This window comes from Phyllobates terribilis, unplaced genomic scaffold, assembly GCF_046119375.1.
Source record: "Phyllobates terribilis strain yellow unplaced genomic scaffold, ASM4611937v1 Scaffold_4__5_contigs__length_816908805, whole genome shotgun sequence".
NCBI lineage: Eukaryota > Metazoa > Chordata > Amphibia > Anura > Dendrobatidae > Phyllobates > Phyllobates terribilis.
This window is the reverse complement of record NW_027362764.1, coordinates 566,779,721-566,800,032: the sequence shown is the minus strand read 5'-3', so window position 1 is coordinate 566,800,032 and position 20,312 is coordinate 566,779,721.

Sequence of the window (20,312 nt, the reverse complement as noted above, 5' to 3'; positions counted from 1 at the left end):
GGTGAAGATGATGAGGTTGGAGATCCCACTTACTGTCAACCCACAGTCAGCCAAGAGATGAGGTCAGCAGAGGAGGTGGAGGAAGATGCTAGTGACGACGAGGTCAGGTTGCGCCTTCCTGGACAGAGACATAGTACTGGAAGCACGTCAACAACTGCATCCTCAAACACAACTCTGCCTCTCACCACAAGTCGTGGTGGCTCTTCAGGTCGCATGGGTGCTAAGCCTTGCATAGCCTGGGCATTTTTTCAGATCGATAAAGATGACCCAACTCGTGTTATCTTTAACATTTGTCAGCAAAAGCTAAGTAGAGGCCAAAAAATACATAGTTTGAGTACTTCATGCATGAACCGGCACATGGACATGAAGCATAAGTTGCAGTGGGAAGCTCAGTGTGCTACAATGCGGCCTAGCCGGCCGGGCCAACCACCGTCTGCCATATCTTGTGCATCCGCGGCCTCTTCATCCTCTGTGACTGGGGGGACAGCAGTCACACCTGTTTTGGGGCGCAGACCTGCCACCTCTTTACCCGCAACAGCCAGCGTGATTGGCAGGTCATCATTTTCTTTGGAGGTGGTAACACCAGCTGGTGTTGAGCGCTGTCCGACATCGATAGCACCACCTTTGGATCAAGGCAACCTAACATGTCCGCCTGCATCTTCCTCACAGACCGGCAGTTTGCCGGGGACACCCTTATCAACCCCGTCTAAGCACAATAGCCAGCCCTCGGTCCCTCAGATGTGGACAAGTAAAAGACCATTTCCTCCTAGCCATGAGAAAGCTAAGAGGTTGAATTTCACCATCTGCAAGCTCTTGGCTACAGAAATGCTGCCTTTCCGCCTGGTGGACGCAGAGGATTTTCGAGACCTTATGTCCGTCGCAGTGCCCCAGTACCAGATGCCCAGTCGGCACTACTTCTCAAAGAAAGGTGTGCCTGCGCTCCACCAGCATGTCGCACACAACATCACCGCTTCTTTGAGAAACTCTGTGTGTGACAGGGTGCATTTCACCACAGACACTTGGACGAGTAGGCATGGACAGGGGCGTTACATGTCGCTGACTGGGCACTGGGTAACTATGGTGACAGCAGGACAAGGGGCTGCTGTCCAAGTCTTGCCGTCCCCACGAGTTGTGCGTCAATCCTCTTTATGTCAAAGTTCCTCCACTGCTTCTGCCTCCTCAACCTCCTCTCGGTCTTCCACCTGCACCCAAAGCCTGTCTGGTCATGCCACAAGCTTTCTAACTGCGCAGAAGGGATCCTGCACACCTCCTTACTATGCTGGCAGTAGGGCTCAACGTCATCAGGCGGTTTTTACTTTGAAATGTCTGGGAAATGTGAGTCACACAGCTGAGGAGTTGTGGTCAGCTCTGGAGAACCAATTTCATGAATGGTTGTCTCCACTGGACCTGAAACCAGGGAAGGCCGTGTGCGACAATGCTGAAAACCTGGGTGAGGCCCTTCGCCGGGGCAATGTCACACACGTGCCTTGTATGGCTCACGTGTTGAACCTGGTTGTCCAGCAATTTTTAGCCCACTATCCCAGACTAGATGGCCTTCTGCAGAGGGCACGGTCGCTGTGTGCTCACTTCCGCCGTTCGCATCCCGCAGCTCAGCGACTTACATCTCTACAGAAGTCGTTGGGCCTGCCACTTCACCGGCTAAAATGCGATGTGCCTACCCGGTGGAATTCAACTCTGCACATGTTGCAGCGACTGTGGCAGCACCGACAAGCCTTGGTGCAATACGTTCTGACGTATAGCCTGGGCCAACGAGATCCAGAGGTGGGGCAAATCACGCTGGAGGAGTGGTCTCAGATCAGGGACCTATGCACCCTTCTGCACAGTTTTGAAATGGCGACGAAGATGTTTAGTGCTGATGACGCCATTATCAGCATGACTATTCCGGTGATTTACATGCTGGAGCACATGTTAAACAGAATTCGGAGTCAGGTGGTGGCACAAGAGGAGGTGGAGGAAGTAGAGGAGGAGGAGTTGTATGCGGAAGGGCTAACATCTGCAAGGTCCAGACGGTCGGCAGCACCAAGGCGGCAGGCATGTGAGGGTGGGGGAGATGGTTTTACCAGGGCGCATGGTAGCAGCCAAACTAGTGAGGAAGGTGCAGGAGCCCAGGAAGAAGTGGAGGACGAACTGATGGAAGACTCATCAGATGAGGGAGACCTTGATCACATTTCTGTTGTGCGAGGTTGGGGGGAGAGGACAGAGGAAGGAAGCATGATTGTTACCTCGCCACCAACACAACAGGGACTTGGTGCTCCTGGATGCGCAACACACATGAGTGCCTTCTTGCTGCACTACCTGCAACATGACCCTCGAATTGTGAGAATTAGAAATAATCCTGACTACTGGGTTGCCACACTGTTAGATCCCCGGTACAAAAGTAAATTTGCCGAAATTATTCCTGCCATAGAAAGGGATGCACGCATGCAGGAGTATCAGCAGAGACTGTTGCAGAATCTTACATGTGCTTTTCCACAAAACACCAGTGGTGCACGTAGTGAATCTCACAGTTCCAACTTGCCAACCGTGGGACCGTCAAGTGTTCAGCACTCAAACCGTAACTGAACCACAGTATCTGCTGGTAACATCAATTTTGCGGAATCATTTCACCACTTTTTTAGCCCATCCTTTGCAAGGCCACAGGAGACAAGAAGTCTGACACATAGTCAACGCCTAAAGACGATGGTACAGGAGTATCTCCAAGTAAACATTGAAGCCACGACTGTGTCACTGGACCCTTGCTCTTTTTGGGCTTCCAATCTGGATAAATGGCCGGAGCTAGCCACTTACGCCTTGGAGATCTTGTCATGCCCCGCAGCCAGCGTTCTGTCTGAACGTGTGTTCAGCGCTGCTGGTGGTGTGCTGACAGATAAGCGCACGCGGCTCTCCACTGATAATGTAGACAGACTCACGTTCATAAAGATGAACAAATCATGGATCCGAAACGACTTTTCTACCCCTGTGTCATCCTGGGGAGAGTAAAAGCTTGATGATTGGTTGAAATCACCCTACCAACCGTTTTAAGCTTTCAAATTACTAATCATGTTTATCTGTATCTTGACTGGAAAATAATTTGGGCTTTGTAGCAGTGTGCAGCACTGATCCTATTAGGCCATCTATAATAAGCTCCACCAGATTTAAAATTAAAAATAATTTTTAGCTGCATCTAGCCCGGAAAATAATTTTGGGGCTCCGAGATGCGCAAGACACATAAGTGCCTTCTTGCTGCACTACCTGCAGCATGACCCTCATATTGTCAGAATTCGAAGTAATCATGACTACTGGGTTGCCACACTCTTAGATCCCCCAAACTTTTCGATCAACCTTTTCATTTTAATAAAGACCAAAAAAATGGTCATTTTTGAAATTATAAGCATTAGCAGGTTGTTAGAAACTGAAATCAAACAGTTTTCAACTCAAAACTTTATTCTAGGTGATGTTACATTTTCACATAGGACCTCTTGTTCGAAAGGAGCTTCTGAACTCTCTCGTCCATTGAATTTGTCAGGTTTTGGATGGTTTCTGCTTCAATTGTTTTGCATGAGGACAGAATACCCTCCCAGAGCTGTTGCTTAGATGTGAACTGCCTCCCGCCATCATAGACACTCCTTTTAATGATGCTCCAAAGGTTCTGAATGGGGTAGAGGTCAGGGGAGCATGGGGGTCACACCATAAGTTTGTCCCCTTTTATGCCCATATCAGCCAGAGATACAGATGTTTTATGTGCAGCATGAGATGGTGCATTATCATGCAGAAAAATGATCTTGCTGTGAAATACACGGTTCTTCTTCTTGAACCATGGCAGGAAGTGCTGTTTGAGAAAATCCACATACATTATGGAGTTCATCTTTAGCGCCTTCAGGGATCCTAAAGGGGCCGACAATCTCTCTCCCCATGATTCCAGCCCAAAACATTACTCCACCTCCTCCTTGTTGGCGCTGTAGCCGTGTTTGCGTGGGGTGTCCATCAACCAGCCATCCTCCACTCCATCCATCTGGACCATCGAGCGCTGCACGGCACTCATCCGTGAACAAAACAGTTTTGAAATCAGTCTTCATTTAATGTTTGGCCCACTGGAGCCGTTTCTGCTTGTGTGAAGTGGATAGAGGAGGTCGACAGGATGGCGTATGCACAGCTGCAAACCTCTGAAGGACCCTGCATCTTGTTGTTCGGGGGATGTTGGAGGCACAAGCAGCTTCAAAAACTTGTCTGCTGCTATGACAAGGCTTTTTTGCCGCTGCTCTTTCAACCTGACGTAATTGCCTGTAGGAAAGAGTCCTCAATTTGCCCTTATCAGCACGCACACGTGTGTACTGTGAATCAGCTACATACTTCTTGATTGCCAAGACACTTCATCCTGATCATCGCACAATGTTGATTGTAGTCATGCCTTGACCTAAACACTCCACAATTTGTTGCTTCTCAGCAGCCGACACATCCTTTTTCTTTCCCATTTTGGCAGAAAATGTAGGCTGCTTAATAATGTGAGAGAGCCTTCTTAAGTAGTCTTGCCTTTCATTGGACACACCTGCCAAACTAATTAGCACAGGTGTCTGCAATTGCTTACAGTGATATAAAGAGCCCTGACACACATCACCATCAATGAGTTTAACTGACAAACAAACAAATTCTTCCCTTATCACTCCTAAACACTTTTTGCATAATAATTTGGAACGCAGTGTACATGTGCTTTTCCACAAAACACCAGTGGTTCACGTAGTGAATCTTACAGTTCTAACTTGCCAACCGTGGTCTGTATGGAATTGTTCAATAAAGGGCCCAAAATTAAGATAACATAGATGGGAGAGGTCTCTATGAATAGGAATTCCTAAGTATTTGATACCCTGTGAGGACCAGGCAAAGGGAAAGTTGGACTGGATGGAATCCTATATGGATTTGGGGAGGGAGACATCGAGGGCCTCAGACTTCGCTGCATTGATTTTAAAATTTTACCATGTAACAAAGTGATCTATTTCAGCCATAACAGCAGGGATGGATATATGTGATTGAGTGATATATACTAGGACATCATCAGCAAATAGAGAGCACTTGTACTCGGTGCCTCCCACCTCAATCCACCTAATATTGGGGTTATGGCGAATTGATGAGAGCAGGTGCTCCGTCACTAGGATGTATAAGAGAGGGGACAGAGGACATCCCTGCCTTGTCCCATTGGTGATTGTGAAAGGTGATGAAAATGTTCTGACGCACCCCCTGGGCCTTGGGACACCCGGAGCCGGAACCTTTTTGGTGGATGCTGGTGGTTGTAGTCTTCGTGGCGGCGACCCGGTTCCGTGGCTCAGGGCGGTCAAACCAGTGGCGGAACTATTTATGTGGTTTTGATGTTTAAATGTCCGACTACGCCACCCGTGGATTGCGGTCAGAGTGAACCGCCGCTACAGGGCAGACCGCTGAGGCTGGTGTTGTGGGTGCAGCAGAGCGTAGCATAACTCCCCACGGGAGGAGTATAGCCTCAGGGCAGTGTATGCGGAGGATGGGGGTGATGGTGCAGGGCAGCAGCAGTAACGACACGGAGTCAGTGATGCAGTCCAGGGCCTTTACTCACAGTTCTTATTATCCAGACCACGTCTGCAGGTAACGGCTGCCCACGTCGTACTGTGCTCACCAGGTGAGGGGCTCAGACAACTCCCAGATAACTTTGGAGCGCTTCACAGGACCCCCTTTGTGTGTTCTTTGTCTGGCCTTTCTTACCAACACTTCTGTCCGGCTGCCTCGGGCCTCCTCTTGGTAAACTTGGCGCCAGTTTCCCTGACCCTATGTGGTGCCTTCCTAGCGGGTGTAGCGAGGGGCTGCGCCACATAAAATGTCAGAGCCTCCGGTTTCTAGCTGAGGGTCGTTTCCTGCCTCCACTAGTTCGGGGACCGGTCTCCCCCTTTGGCCTGACCCCTCCACGCAGGTGGATTCGGGCGTGCGGTGGCGACTCGCCCGTCCGCACCCCTGGGATCCCTTCATTCCTCGTTCCTGGAGCCTTCTCCGCTCCTCTTCCTTCCTTCTCCCTCTTCCAGGCCTGGGCCTCTGTTACTAGGCCCGCCTCCGGAGCAGAGCTCATGCAGAGCCCCTGCTCCCTGCCGCTTCTGCTCAGACTTCTCTGCACTGAACTAAGATGGTGCCCACCTTTTATACTCCCTTCTCAATGCACCCAGGAACTGCTTCCTCCCTGCTCCTGCACTACAGGGTTCCCCTTCCTCAGTGTTCCCTCCCCCCACTCCAGCCAGGGACAGGGACTGTCGTGCCCATCTCAGGGGCATATTGGTCGCCCTGCCCCACGGCAATGTGGTGTAATGCATGCAGGTGTCGGGTCCTGATCCACACTCCATCCTTTTCTCAGAGTGAGATATCACACCTCTGGGTGTGGTGCAATACGTCTGTAGCAACCGAGCCCTCAGGGTGCTACAGTTCCATTTATCTTCAGCCTAGGTGACGTATTGCGATACAGGGCCGTGATTTTGGCTATAACAGGGTCCCCTAGACCCCTACCCCAAGCTTTTTAAGAGAATCATATATGGCGTGCCAGGAGACTCTATGGAATGCTTTCTCAGCATCCAACGAGAGTATCTAATTACAAATTTTTAACTACATCTAGCCCAGGAAATACTTTGTGCCTAGTAGCAGTGTCTGCTAGTCAGCGGATTATCCCGGCTGTTAAGCAAGCTACACCACCTGTAGTTTAGACACTTAATTTTTTCAAAGGAAATGCTTCGGGACCATGGGATACTTAGTGAAGAGCATCAGGAGGCACCCCAAGGCATAGGGGCTGGGACTGGCAGTAGGATGCCTTGCGGTGGACAGCCGAGCTCGATCCTTATAAAAGCTTTTTAACTGCAGCAGCTTTAGTGGACGCTACTGGAGCTGGAATTACCGCGGCTGCTGGCATGAGACTTGCCCTCCAATAGATCCTTGTAAATGGATTTAAAGTGTATTCATTCAAATTAGAGAGACAATTTAAATTAAAAAGCTTAGAGCTGCCTCCACCACAGGGGGGCTCGCTCGACCCACCAGCGGACAGGCACCAGTATTGGGAGAGGGGGGCTGGCCGTCAGGGTTCACCGCGGCTCTGGCACAAACCCGGCGACACGGAGGTGGCACGGGCAGGAGCGGACTGAACGTGTCGGCTTCTCACTTTTTGGATTTTAGAAGGGCATGACATGCCTATATCTGTGTCTCCCCCTCCTTTTACTCCTCCACCTCTTTTATTTTCGCATGACTATATGTACTTGTCACTTTTCCATGTGTTAGTTATGTCTTCTGAGCAGTTTGTCAGCTTTTGGACACCTTTGAAGGTGTTTTCTATGTGTTTCTATGTGTTTTTGTTTGCCTGCCATTGGTTTTAACGGTGTTCGAAGGTGTTCGACGAACAGTTCGACGAACAGTTCGGCGAACACACGGGTGTTCGACGAACCGAACCGAACTCGAACACTACGGGGGTGGCTCAACACTAAATAGGAGACCCGTCTGCCTAGGCTGCAGTCCATGGGCTCAGGGGATATTTGACACCTGGCGGCTACATGTCCAAGGTTGTGACACCACCAACAAACTATATCTTTACCAACCGTTCTAACGGCACCTTCAGTGGGAGTGAGACGTCCCCCAGTGGTGGCTCTAGACCCCTTCTGTGCTGAACCCGCCCCCTTTTGGGTATCCCAGTAGGGAGAAGTGACTGAATCCGGTTTCCCAAGGGATCTTTCAACTACCTGGTACCTCTCTACCAGGCCGATGAAGTCATCTGCGTTCTGGGGATCACCCTGGGCAACCCAGGTCTGTACTGGCTTGGGAAGGGAATGCATGAATCTGTCAATCACCATCCGCTCAACCATGTGGGCTGGAGTGGAGGACTCCGGTTGTAGCCACTTCTGAACAAGATGCAGGAGGTCAAACATCTGCGAGCGAGGGGGTTTGTCGCTAGCATATGCCCAGTGATGAACTCGCTGGGCTCTCACCGCCATATTTACTCCCAGACGTGCTAAGATCTCTGTCTTTAGTTTGGGATACTCTTTAGCATCTTGCAGCGCCAAGTCAAAATACGCCTTTTGGGGTTCACCCGATAAATATGACGCCAGAACCTCTGCCCACTGTGCTGGTGGAAGTCTCTCCCAATCAGCCACCCTCTCAAAAACAGTCAGAAATGCTTCTACATCATCCCCAGGGGTCATCTTCTGCATGGCCCGCCTTACCGCCTTCCTGACGTGAGAATCATCAGTCAGCCCTGGGGGTGGGGCGGCCGCCCTGCTCTGGATGGCGTCCGCCAAAAGCTGTATCTGCTGTTGCGCCTCCTGCTGGTGCTGCTGCTGCGACTTTTGCTGCAACTGGATTTGCTGAAGCAACAGTTTGGTCGTGTCCTGGTGCTGCTGCTGCATGCTCTGCTGGGCCTGCTGCATACTCTGCTGGCTCTGTAGGTGTTGCTGCTGCATGCTCTGCTGGCTCTGGACCAGGTACTTAATGAGCTCCTCCATGCTGCTGGAATTCTCTGGCTGGCTGGCAGCCTTCACCCAGGACATCCACCGGTCTTTGTGGCAGGTACACGTGTTCCGGGAATCCTGCACGCACTCTCACACCAACTGTGGCAAGACGACTCGCCCGGCTCTCCCGGCGGAAGACTCAGGACACACGTTCTCAGGTTACCTTTCTGCTGGTTTATTATCTGGCATGAACTCATGCAGGGTTCCGCAGGAAAAATAAATAAGACCCCCCTGGGTTAAACGAGAAAACAAAACAAAGTATAGCTCAGTCCATAGGTGAGCAGGTTCCGCCCGCTCTCGGTAGCATAAACTGCACAGGTAAAGTCCAGGTAACAAGTTCTGCAGCTTCCACAATACTGGCTGGAGACTTCCCTCTCCAGACCACACTCCAGAGAAAAAAAAAGGACTGAGCTTTTACACATTTCTCAGCCACACCCTGAGGGGAGGTAGGGGGAATGGCGTCCTGCCTCTTTGCCATTCCCATAAAACCGCACACCCTTTAACAGAGTAAACCTACCAGCATATAACACGCTGGCAGAAAAATAAAGTAGGTCTTAGTTGACACATGCGAGCATCCTGAGTGACACATACCATCCCTTACATATAAAACCAGTGACACTGTCACAATAGGTATATCTCTATTATAAATAATAGAGAGATAGATAGATTGATAGAATAGATAAATATACTGCTGATATATAATTTCACAAGCCCTCTACATATTATAAACTTGCATTCTTTAGTGCCTTTCGTGTGTAGTTTATTCTACAGCTTTTTAGTCTTGTTTAACTGAATAAATAAGTAAATAGATGAACAAATGAAAAAAATGATATCGGGCCCCTCTTATTTTATGAAACCAGCAAAGGAAAAGCAGACTGATATGAGGCTGGGAAAATCCATGGTTATTGGGCCATTCTCAGACTAAAAATACCATCAGCCACCTCAGAAGTGGAGCATCACATGAGATTCTCCAAGTCTGGCATTTCGCCTTCACTCTTCCCAATCGTCCTGTTGCATTGACAATCAAGGAAAAGGTAGTTGGGGTTGATGTCAGCAGTCCAAAAACACAGCTGACATCAAGTTCTGGTGTTAGTAATGGAGAAGTGTCTATCAGACACCCCCATTACTAACCCAGTAACAAAAAAAAACACCTAAAAATATTTTATTTAAAACCACTCCCCGACTCTTTCCATAGTTCACAAATTTGTTTGTTAGGAAAAAAAATCCAGGCAGTTCTGACGTAGTCCAGAGAATCCGGCATAGTCCACAAATGGAAACCTAAAAAACACAAAAAGAGAGAAACATAAACAAGGCACTGTCCCTCGTTCACCAATTTATCAGAAAGCAAAGTTCCCACGTAGGTCCAATGTAGTCCAATGTTCCCCGATTCTATTAATCAAATCCGATGGAGTCTCATTCTGAGGCTCTATAGGCTTTGAGCAGCAGCCACTTCCAGCTCACGCTGAAGCTCCGCGAGACCTGGTGACTCTGAAGAGAAGTAATGTTACTGACGTCAATGCTCATCAGATTCTCCGGCTCACGCTGCTCTCTGCGAGACCCGGTGACTGTGAAGAGCGGTGACGCCAGTAACCTTACCGAATTTCACAGTTGCCAGGTCTCGCAGAGCGCAGCGTGGAATAGTGTTGGGGAGTCTTTATTCAAAGTTTTTTTTCTTTGTGTGTGTTTTTATTTTTCATTACTGGGTTAGTAATGGGGGTGTCTGATAGACACCTCTCAATTAGTAACCCCAGGGGTTAATGTCAGCTATGATTTTTGATAAATCACAGCTGTCATCAACCCCAACTATCATTACCCCGATTGCCAATGCAACAGGACAATTGGGAAAAGCTTGGCAAAGCGCCAAAATTGATGTGTAAATTCTGGGGTGGCTGAGGTCTTGTATTTTTATCCTGGGAAGGGCCCAATAGCCATGGACCTTTCCAGCCTGATAATATAAGCCTGTCTGCTTTACCTTAGCTGGTTATCAATAGAGATACACAAACCTCTCAAGGTTCGATTAGCTTCAAATCGGCGAACTTCCCAATGTTCTCCGAACAATTTGACGAACAGTTTGCTGAACATATCCGAATCCCATTGCATTCAATGGGAGGCAAAACCAAAAGCATACACAACACCTTCAAAGGGGCCCAAAACTGCCAAAACAGCTCAAATTGAGGGCAGACACCAGGCACGCACAGTACAAATAGTATAATTATTATCTATAATTATAGTGCCATTTGTTCCATGGCGCTTTACATGTGAAAAGGGGTCACCGACTGGTACAGGAGGAGAGAGGACCCTGCCTGCGAGGGCTCACAATCAATCTAGAAGGGATGGGCAAGGATACAGTAGGTGAGGGTACAGCTGGTTCTGCAGCGGTATGGTGGAGTAAGAGTTACTGCAGGTTGTATGCTTGTTGGAAGAGGTGGGTCTTCATGTTCCTTTTGAAGGTTTTGCAGGGTAGGCGAGAGTCTGATGTGTTGGGGTAGAGAGTTCCAGAGTAGGGGAGAAGCACGGGACAAATCTTGTATGCGATTATGGAAAGAGGAGATAAGAGGGAAGTAGAAAAGGAGATCTTGTGAGGATCGGAGGTTGCGCGCAGTTAAGTACTCGGAGACTAGGTTACAAATGTATGGCGGAGACAGGTTTTGGATAGCTTTGTATGCCAAAGTTAGTGTTTTGAACTGGAGTCTCTGGGCAATGGGGAGCCAGTGCAGGGATTGACAGAGGGGAGAAACTGGGGAATAGCGGGGTGACAGGTGGATTAGTCGGCCAGCAGAGTTTAGGATAGATTGGAGGGGTGCGAGAGTGTTAGAAGGGAGGTCACAGAGCAGGAGGTTGCAGTAGTCGAGGCGGGAGATAATGAGCACTAATGTTTTTGCAGATTCATGGTTGAGGAATGTGCTGATCCAGGAGATATTTTGGAGTTGGAGTTGGCAGGAAGAGGAAACTGCTTAGATCTCAGATTTGAAGGTGAGATCAGAGTCAAGCTTGTGGGACTGGAGAGAGAGTGCCGCCATTGATGTTGATGGATAAGTCAGTTGGGGGGTTGAATTAGATGGTGGAAAGATGATGAATTTTTTTGATACTGATGAGACTCAGATATCTGAAGTGCACACGGAGTGTACTGTGCTGTCAGGCTGACTCTCAGGGCGAGGAGTGGGAGAACAGATAAGATGACGATGAGGTTGTAGATTCCACTTGGTGTGAACCCAGAGACATGCATCTGAGTAGCTCAGCAGAGGAGGTGGAGGAGGAGGAAGACAAGGAGGTTACATTGCGGCTTCCCGCACAGACACTGAGTGATGCAACCACGACAAGCATTGCATCCACAGCCACAACTGTGACTGTGGACAGCAGCAGTCACGGGTCTGCAATTCGCAGGGGCAGCAAAGGTTGCCTAGCCTGGGTCTTTTTGGAGACCGCAAAGGATTACACAACTCACGTTATCTGCCAACTTTGTTAAAAACGGCTGAGTAGAGGCAATAATTGCAATAATTTGATAACTACATGCATGAACTGGCACATGTGCGATCAACATGCATTAGACTGGGAATCTCACTGCACTAAAATGCAGACTAGCGGGCCTCGTCAACCACCAGCCGCCCCATCAACTGCAACTGCTGTTTCTTCCTCTTCCGTCACTGTTGCAAGTGTTCGCACACAGGCCTCCGGATGCAGAACCTCCACTTGTTTACCCGCTACAGTCAGCGTGAGTGAGAGACCATCAGCTATAACGGAAGTGGACATGCCTGCTGTTTTTGACTGATCTCAGACACACCGAGCACACCACATCTTTCTCAATCCACCATAATATGTCCGGCAGCATCTCTCTCAAAGTCCAGCAGTTTGTCGTGCTCACTCCACTCCACCATCTCTCAGCACAGCAGCCAGTCCTCGGTCCCGCAATTGTGGTCACATAAAAGATTGTTTCCTCTTACACATGCCAAAGCAAAGAGCTTGAACTTCACAATCTCTACTCTGCTGGCTACGGAAATGCTACGGAAATGCTGCCTTTCCGCCTGGTGGATACAGATGGTTTCCGAAAACTGATGGTCATCGCAGTCCCCCAGTACCAGTTGGCCAGTCACTATTACTTCTCTAAGAAAGATGTGTCTGCATTAAACCAGCATGTTGCAGACAACATTCCCCGTTCCTTGAAAAATCTATGTCTGACAGGGTGCATTTCACCACTGACACCTGGACAAGCAATCATGGCCATGGGCATTACATCTCGCTGATTGGGTACTGGGTGACTGGTGGTTGTGGTGGCAGGTGGGAAATGGGCTTCTCCACAAGTCTTGGAATCCCCAAGGCTTGCAGGGGGCTTGGAGATGGAAAACTAAACCACTTCTCCCCAGAAGATGGAGAACTAAACTACTAGACAACAGGGGTTGGAAAACTAAACTACTAAACACCTAGGGTTAGAGAACTAAACCACTACACACCAGAAGATGGAGCACTAAACTAATAGACAACACAGGTTGGAGAATTAAACTACTAAACACCTAGGGTTGAAGAACTAAACCACTACACACAAGGGGATGAAGAACTAAACCACTAGATACCAAGTCTTGGAATCCCCAAGGCTTGCGAGACAAACCTCTGTATCTAACACTTCCTCCACTGCTTCTTCCTCCTCCACCTCCTCTAGGGCCTCCACCTGCACCCTCAACCTCTGCCTTAATGAGACATGCGTTCCAACAATGCAGAGAGAATCTCCCCTACCTCGGTACTGCGCAGTACTGTAGTGTGCAGTCAGGGCTCACTGCAATCAGGCAGCGTTCAAATTAATATGCCTGGGACATCACAGTCATACAGTTCAAGAGTTGTGGACAGCTATCCAGGCCAAGTTTGAGCAATGGCTGTCTCAACCTGGAGCCAAGTAAGGCCATGTGTGATAACAGTGCGAACCTGGGGTCGGCCCTACGCCATGGCAACCTCACACACGTGCCTTGCACGGCTCACATCCTCAACCTTGTGGTACAGCAATTTCTTCGCCATTATCCTGGCCTGGATGTGGTTGCTGTGTGCTCACTTCTGCCATTCGCAAAACGCGAATCATCAACTTGCATTCCTATGGAGATCTTTCGGCCTACTGGTTAACCGGTTGATATGCGATGTGCCGACATGGTGTAATTCAACTCTGCACATGTTGCAGCGACTGTGGCAGCAGCCGTGAGTACTGGTGCAATATATCATTTTGCATAGCCTGGGCCAATGCAGTATGGACAAATAACGCTTGTGGAGTGGACACAGATGAAGGACCTCTGCACCCTTCTGCACATTTTCGAAATGGCTACTAAGATGGTTAGTGCTGACAATGCCATCATCGGCATCACTATTTCGGTCATCTACATGCTGGAGCACACTTTGAATAGCGCCGAAAAATTACAAGCTTATATGGCCTGCAGTATGTATCACATAAGTAAAGAAGAAATTGATTTTTTACTGTGTATGAGGCCTGTATACAGCACTTGTAGATTGGAAGCCCTTGCGGGCAGGGTCCTCTCTCCTTCTGTACCAGTTTGTTTTTGTTCAAGATTATTGTAATTGTTTTTGCTATGTATACCCCCTTTTTCACATATAAAGCACCATGGAATAAATGGCGCTATAATAATAAATAATAATAATAATAATATACGGTATGCGCCAAAGAAATTACAAGCTGAGATGTGGCGTGCTGTATGTAATACGCTATTAATAGAAAAAAATAGATTTTTTTACTGTGGATGAGCTCTGTATACAGCTGAATTTCACCGCCAGAAAATTACAAGCTGAGATGTGGCCTGCTGTATCACGTTAGTAACAGAAATTTTTTTTTTTTTTTACAGTGGATGAGCTCTGCATACAGTTGAATGTCACTGCCAAAAAATTACAAGCTGAGATGTGGCCTGCTGTATTTAGCACGGCAGTAACAGAAAAAATTAGAGTTTCACAGGTGTACTCCTGCATGCAGCACAATATCATCAATGCACAACAGAGTTCTATGCTGAAATGTGGCCTGCTGTTTCTGTCTGGACCTCACTAATAGCAAAAACGATTGATCTGCTGGAAGGTTGATTTCACAGCCACACAGGATCCTATCTACCTAAACTCTCTGATTTAGTAGCGACCGCCTATCTAACTATCTCAAATATCTCAGTATCTAGGAGCAGAAGCAGGAGCAGCTGTTACATTGACAAAATGGCACTAAAACAACATGTCTGCTCTTTATATGGAGAGTGACATGTGACTTCAGCAGCCTATGACAGAAGCCCTTGTGTCTGGACGTTGTGGATGGTTCCTGCACACTGATTGGCTTGCCGAAATCTGCACACATTAAGTTAAGAAAAATAAATAAGAAAATAAAAGCCCACCGCTACTCTGAACACTCTCACCCCCTCCCCTCATCAAACACGTCCCCCGCGCCCATCATACAGCACCACTACCCTAGCCAAAGTACTAATAAACACAACAGTGGAAACGCGATCATTTCCCGCACTTTTGCCGAATTGGGCCGATTTTCACTAAAAACGTTCAGGTGTCTGATCACGAATCCAAATGTGCAATGTTCGCGGCAAGTTTGAAAAAAAGCGAACATTTTCCGAACATATTCGCTCATCTCTAGTTATCAAAAATAGGGGGAACGCAACGTTATTTTTTTAAATTATTTATTTATTAGCTTAATACATGTACAGCAAGCTACACATGCAAGTCACTAATCATATATCTCACGGATATCAATCTAGCTATCTACTCCATATCTATCTATCTATCTATCTATCTATTTGTACTTTTTTAACACCTAAACATCTGTAATTTCTAATCTGCATTCCGGCACATGGATGGTGCACATGGACAGCACACGCATGACGCACACATATATACAGATGGCACACGAATGACGCACATATACACACGGACAAAGATAACACTAGTACTTGTTTTTTAACACCGGAAACATCCGGACGTATGAAGGGGGCCTTAGAAACGGTACTGAAGACCATTTCTTTAAACTAGCATTTTAACTTTGCATATAAATCTTTTTTTATTATTATTATTATTATTATTATTATTATTATTATTATTATATGATGTGGAATATGTTGGTGCTATCTAAAAAATATTTTTATTATTCTGTTATATTATCTTACTTATATTTTATAAATGTGTATCTATTTGCATTTATTTATATGTACATTTCTATAGATTTATTTCTTCATAAATATCTGTATATTATTGCTACTCATGAAAATACATTAATATATAGTGTACTACAGTCATGGCCAAAAGTATTGAGAATGAGACAAATAGTAATTTTTCCAAAGTTTACTGCTTCATTTTTTGTAATGGCAATTTGCATATACTCCTGAATGTCAGAGTAATCAGCTTAACAGCAATTACTGTACTTGCAAAGTCAATATTTGCCCAGAAAATGAACTTTAACCCCCAAAACACATTTCAACATCATTGCAGTCCTGCCTTAAAAGGAGCAGCTAACATCGTTTTAGTGATTGATCCATTAACACAGGTGTGGGTGTTGATGAGGACAGGGCTGGCGATAAATCAGTCATGATTAAGTAAGAATGACATCACTGGACACTTTAAAAGGAGGCTGGTTCTTGGTATCATTGTTTCTCTTCAGTTAACCATGGTTATCTCTAAAGAAACACGTGCAGCCATCATTGCACTGCACAAAAATGGCCTAACAGGGAAGAGTATCGCAGCTACAAAGATTGCACCTCAGTCAACAATCTATCGCATCATCAAGAACTTCAAGGAGAGAGCTTCCATTGTTGTCAAAAAGGCTCCAGGGCGCCCAAGAAAGACCAGCAAGAGCCAGGACCGTATCTTAAAACTGTTTCAGCTGCGGGATCGGACTACCAGCAGTGCCGAGCTTGCTCAGGAATGGCAGCAGGCTGGTGTGAGTGCTTCTGCACGCACTGTGAGGCGGAGACTCTTTGAGCAAGGGCTGGTTTCAAGGAGGGCAGCAAAGAAGTCACTTCTCTCCAGAAAAAACATCAGGGACCGACTGATATTCTGCAAAAGGTACAGGGAGTGGACTGCTGAGGACTGGGGCAAAGTCATTTTCTCTGATGAATCCCCTTTTCGATTGTTTGGGACATCTGGAAAACAGCTTATTCGGAGAAGAAGAGGTGAGCGCTACCACCAGTCTTGTCTCATGCCAACTGTAAAGCATCCTGAAACCATTCATGTGTGGGGTTGCTTCTCAGCCAAGGGAATCGGCTCACTCACAGTCTTGCCTAAAAACACAGCCATGAATAAAGAATGGTACCAGAATGTCCTCCAAGAGCAGCTTCTCCCAACCGTCCAAGAGCAGTTTGGCGCCCAACAATGCCTTTTCCAGCATGATGGAGCACCTTGCCATAAAGCAAAGGTGATAACTAAATGGCTCATGGAACAAAACATAGAGATTTTGGGTCCATGGCCTGGAAACTCCCCAGATCTTAATCCCATTGAGAACTTGTGGTCAATCATCAAGAGACGGGTGGACAAACAAAAACCAACAAATTCTGGCAAAATGCAAGCATTGATTATGCAAGAATGGACTGCTATCAGTCAGGATTTGGTCCAAAAGTTGATTGAGAGCATGCCAGGGAGAATTACAGAGGTCTTGAAGAAGAAGGGGCAACACTGCAAATATTGACTTGCTGCATTAACTCATTCTAACTGTCAATATAACCTATTGGTACTCATAATATGATTGCAATTATATTTCTGTATGTGATATAAACATCAGATAAACACTAATAAAAACCAGAGGCCAGCAGATCATGTGAAAATATAATTTTAGTGTCATTCTCAAAACTTTTGGCCATGACTGTACATTCAAACCAGTTAATCTTTACCAGATCATACCAATACATATCACCTGTTAGTAAACTACACTTCTGGCTATTAATGAAGTAACTACATGTAACAGTTGATGGCGCTCTTGTGTTAAACATTGCTTTTTCTGAAACCAGAGATCTCCCTGTCCCTATAGTATATTCTTGAGTGTTTCTTGTCATAGACACTTTATATGAGACTGGCCACTGCAACAGTACTTTTCACACATCATTATGCTTTTCTGTTATTGCATAAAATAATAATTTCAACTGTAATGACATTTAGTAATATATTCCAGTTCCATCCAATGTTTTGCAAATTAATAATTTATATTAATGAAAGTATAACAATTGGTCTATGAAAGATATCATACATATACTTTAAAACCTCAATCAGATGAAAAGGAATATCCCATTAATCTCAATTTGAGCATTTCCCTCGAACGGAAGAAAATAGTTGCATCGCACCTTGTTCCTTTATTAGTTTAGATTTTGTAATGATGATATATAATGTTATATCTCACCCTATGAATATGAGTGTTTTATGTGCTTTTCTAGGACTTTTCCTGTGACTGACTTGCAAATTACTTTTCTAGACCAGGATAAAACCCTTTGAGCTGGTTCACAATGTGAGACTATTATTTTATTTCTTCTTTGCCTTTTGGGCAAGATGAATATTCAAATGCTACTAAAGATGAGCAGATGTTTTGAAATTTGAGTTTACAAGGCTTAGCCAAATTTTCCCACGAAATATGATTTGTGGCAAATAAAATTACGTGAATCTCAATATTGAAAAGCTTTCAATCGCTCCGAAAATGCACGTGACTGAGAGGAGAAAGAGAGGACCCCGATGACCATAAGAGTTTACAATCTACAGGAGGGAGAGAACTCCGCTGACCATAAGAGCTTTCACTCTACAGGAGAGAGGACCCCACCGATCATAAGAGCCTACACTCTATAAGGGAGAGAGGACCCCATTGACCATAAGAGCTTACACTCTACTGGATAGAGAGACTTAACCATTAACTCTGGAGATGGAAAATGACTCTGCCATATAAACTATGCTCCACTGGGAACCGCTTATCTTTGATGGCCCAGGCACTGACCCCCCTATACAAGGTAAAATAATCCGCTAGATGTCATAGCTGCAGGACATTATGTGGAAACCCACATGGTCATGCAAAAAGACATTAGCCTGCTGTCTGATGCTTCAGCAGTGTGTGAAATGGTGCTAGGCAAGTTTTTTTTTTCGAGAACCACGAATCGAATCTCAAAGTGTTCGAACTCGCATGAAACGCAGATTTCAGGAAATTCAACCAAAGTTGATCCTCAGTGGATTGACTCATTCATCTTTAAATGCTACATTCTGCCATAAATTATTCCAATTTACAAAGTAGAAGAAACCATGGGGTGATTATAAAAATGTATAAGATGTAAGGTATGCCAGGAACCCACAACCACAACTCGTCTGTATCTAGATGCTTGTTGCTGTGTGCTATACTGAAAGAATGGAGTTCATTCAAAAACTTACTCAAAAGTGGGCATTTTGGGGAGTTACCAGGCAGTTTGTGAACACTACAAGGCCTATAGGTGTACTTTTATTAAAAAATAAAATATGTAATTACATGTATGAGTTTAATTATGTATGATAGATACTGACTGCTTTGAAAAGTCAGTATCTATCTAAAAACCTTTGTTTTATGTAGCTATTTTTCAACGGAAGCACAATGCCATTGCATGGGTTCTCACTTATCCCTTGCATTACGCATGCTTCTAATGCGCATGCACAGGCAGAGAGACTGGAAGTATGCTGTTCCTGGGGTCTTATTGCTACTTTATTAGAAGATATTTCCCTGCCATTTCTCTGGTTCAGTATCTATCATTGTCACATTAGTATATGCTCTGATCGGAGTGAAAACGTTACAATGAAGCTGTAGTATGGAATGAAAAACTGTAATATACTTACAGCTGGTGAAGGGTGCTGGATCAGCAGTGAGTGGTCTTCTAAATTATTGCAGCAATGTCCCCTGGAGCCATGCATATGGTAGCATTTCCTGGTTTCTCTCCTCACTAAACAATGAGATCCTAATTAATCAGAAATATCTACTAATAAAAAAGCAGAATGTCCACAGGAGCAATGTGCACATGCACTACACAGCACTGAACAATCTATCTGTTCTGAGCAATGAGACTAGCTGCTCAGAGCAGAAACATCACTTCAGTGCTGTTGAGTGACATAGCGCCCGTAGGTGTGTCGGGAAATCGCATTGACTTTTTATTGATAGCCATATTAGCATATAATTTGCATATATTTTTTCATAGTATCTCATTAAATGCCCTTTCCTTAATGATTTTTTAATTACTGAAATTTAGAATATTTTTTTTACATGTAATATATTAAAATAAAAAAGGGAGGGATAATTTTTCATGATATGCACTCTTTAAGTGTCCCAGTTTGGGACTACAAAAATTTATTAAGTATAGAGGTTCTTGTTGATTGCCACGCTTGTGGCAAAGCGAGGAGTCTGTGGAAAAGCACTAGTGTAAGCTGCAGAGCTGGAGCAGTTGGACTTCCCAGTGAAGCTGATAATGACCAGAAGAGCTGCTGTAGAAGAGCCTGAGACCAACCTCAGTCCCAAATAAGAGCTGTATGAGACTCCAGTCAAGAGGGAAAGCAGCTGGTGAGCCTAGCCTTAACAGAGTGCTGTCTGTGAGCTCAGCCTGGATGTATAGAATAGAGCTACCTGCATCACTAGAAAGATGCCCACTGGGAAGTGCTGCCATGTACCTTTTATGTCACCCAGCATTGCAGTTTTAAGTTTCCATTTTCCTGGCAGTTCACATATAATCTTAGTGATTTATTATGGTTTTCCAGTCTCTGATTTTTTATTATCTGTCCAGAAAAAATAAAAAATCTAGGTTTTAACCATGGCCCTGAAGTCACAGTCTCTGTTAGATCCACGATACAAGAGTAAATTTTGCCAGA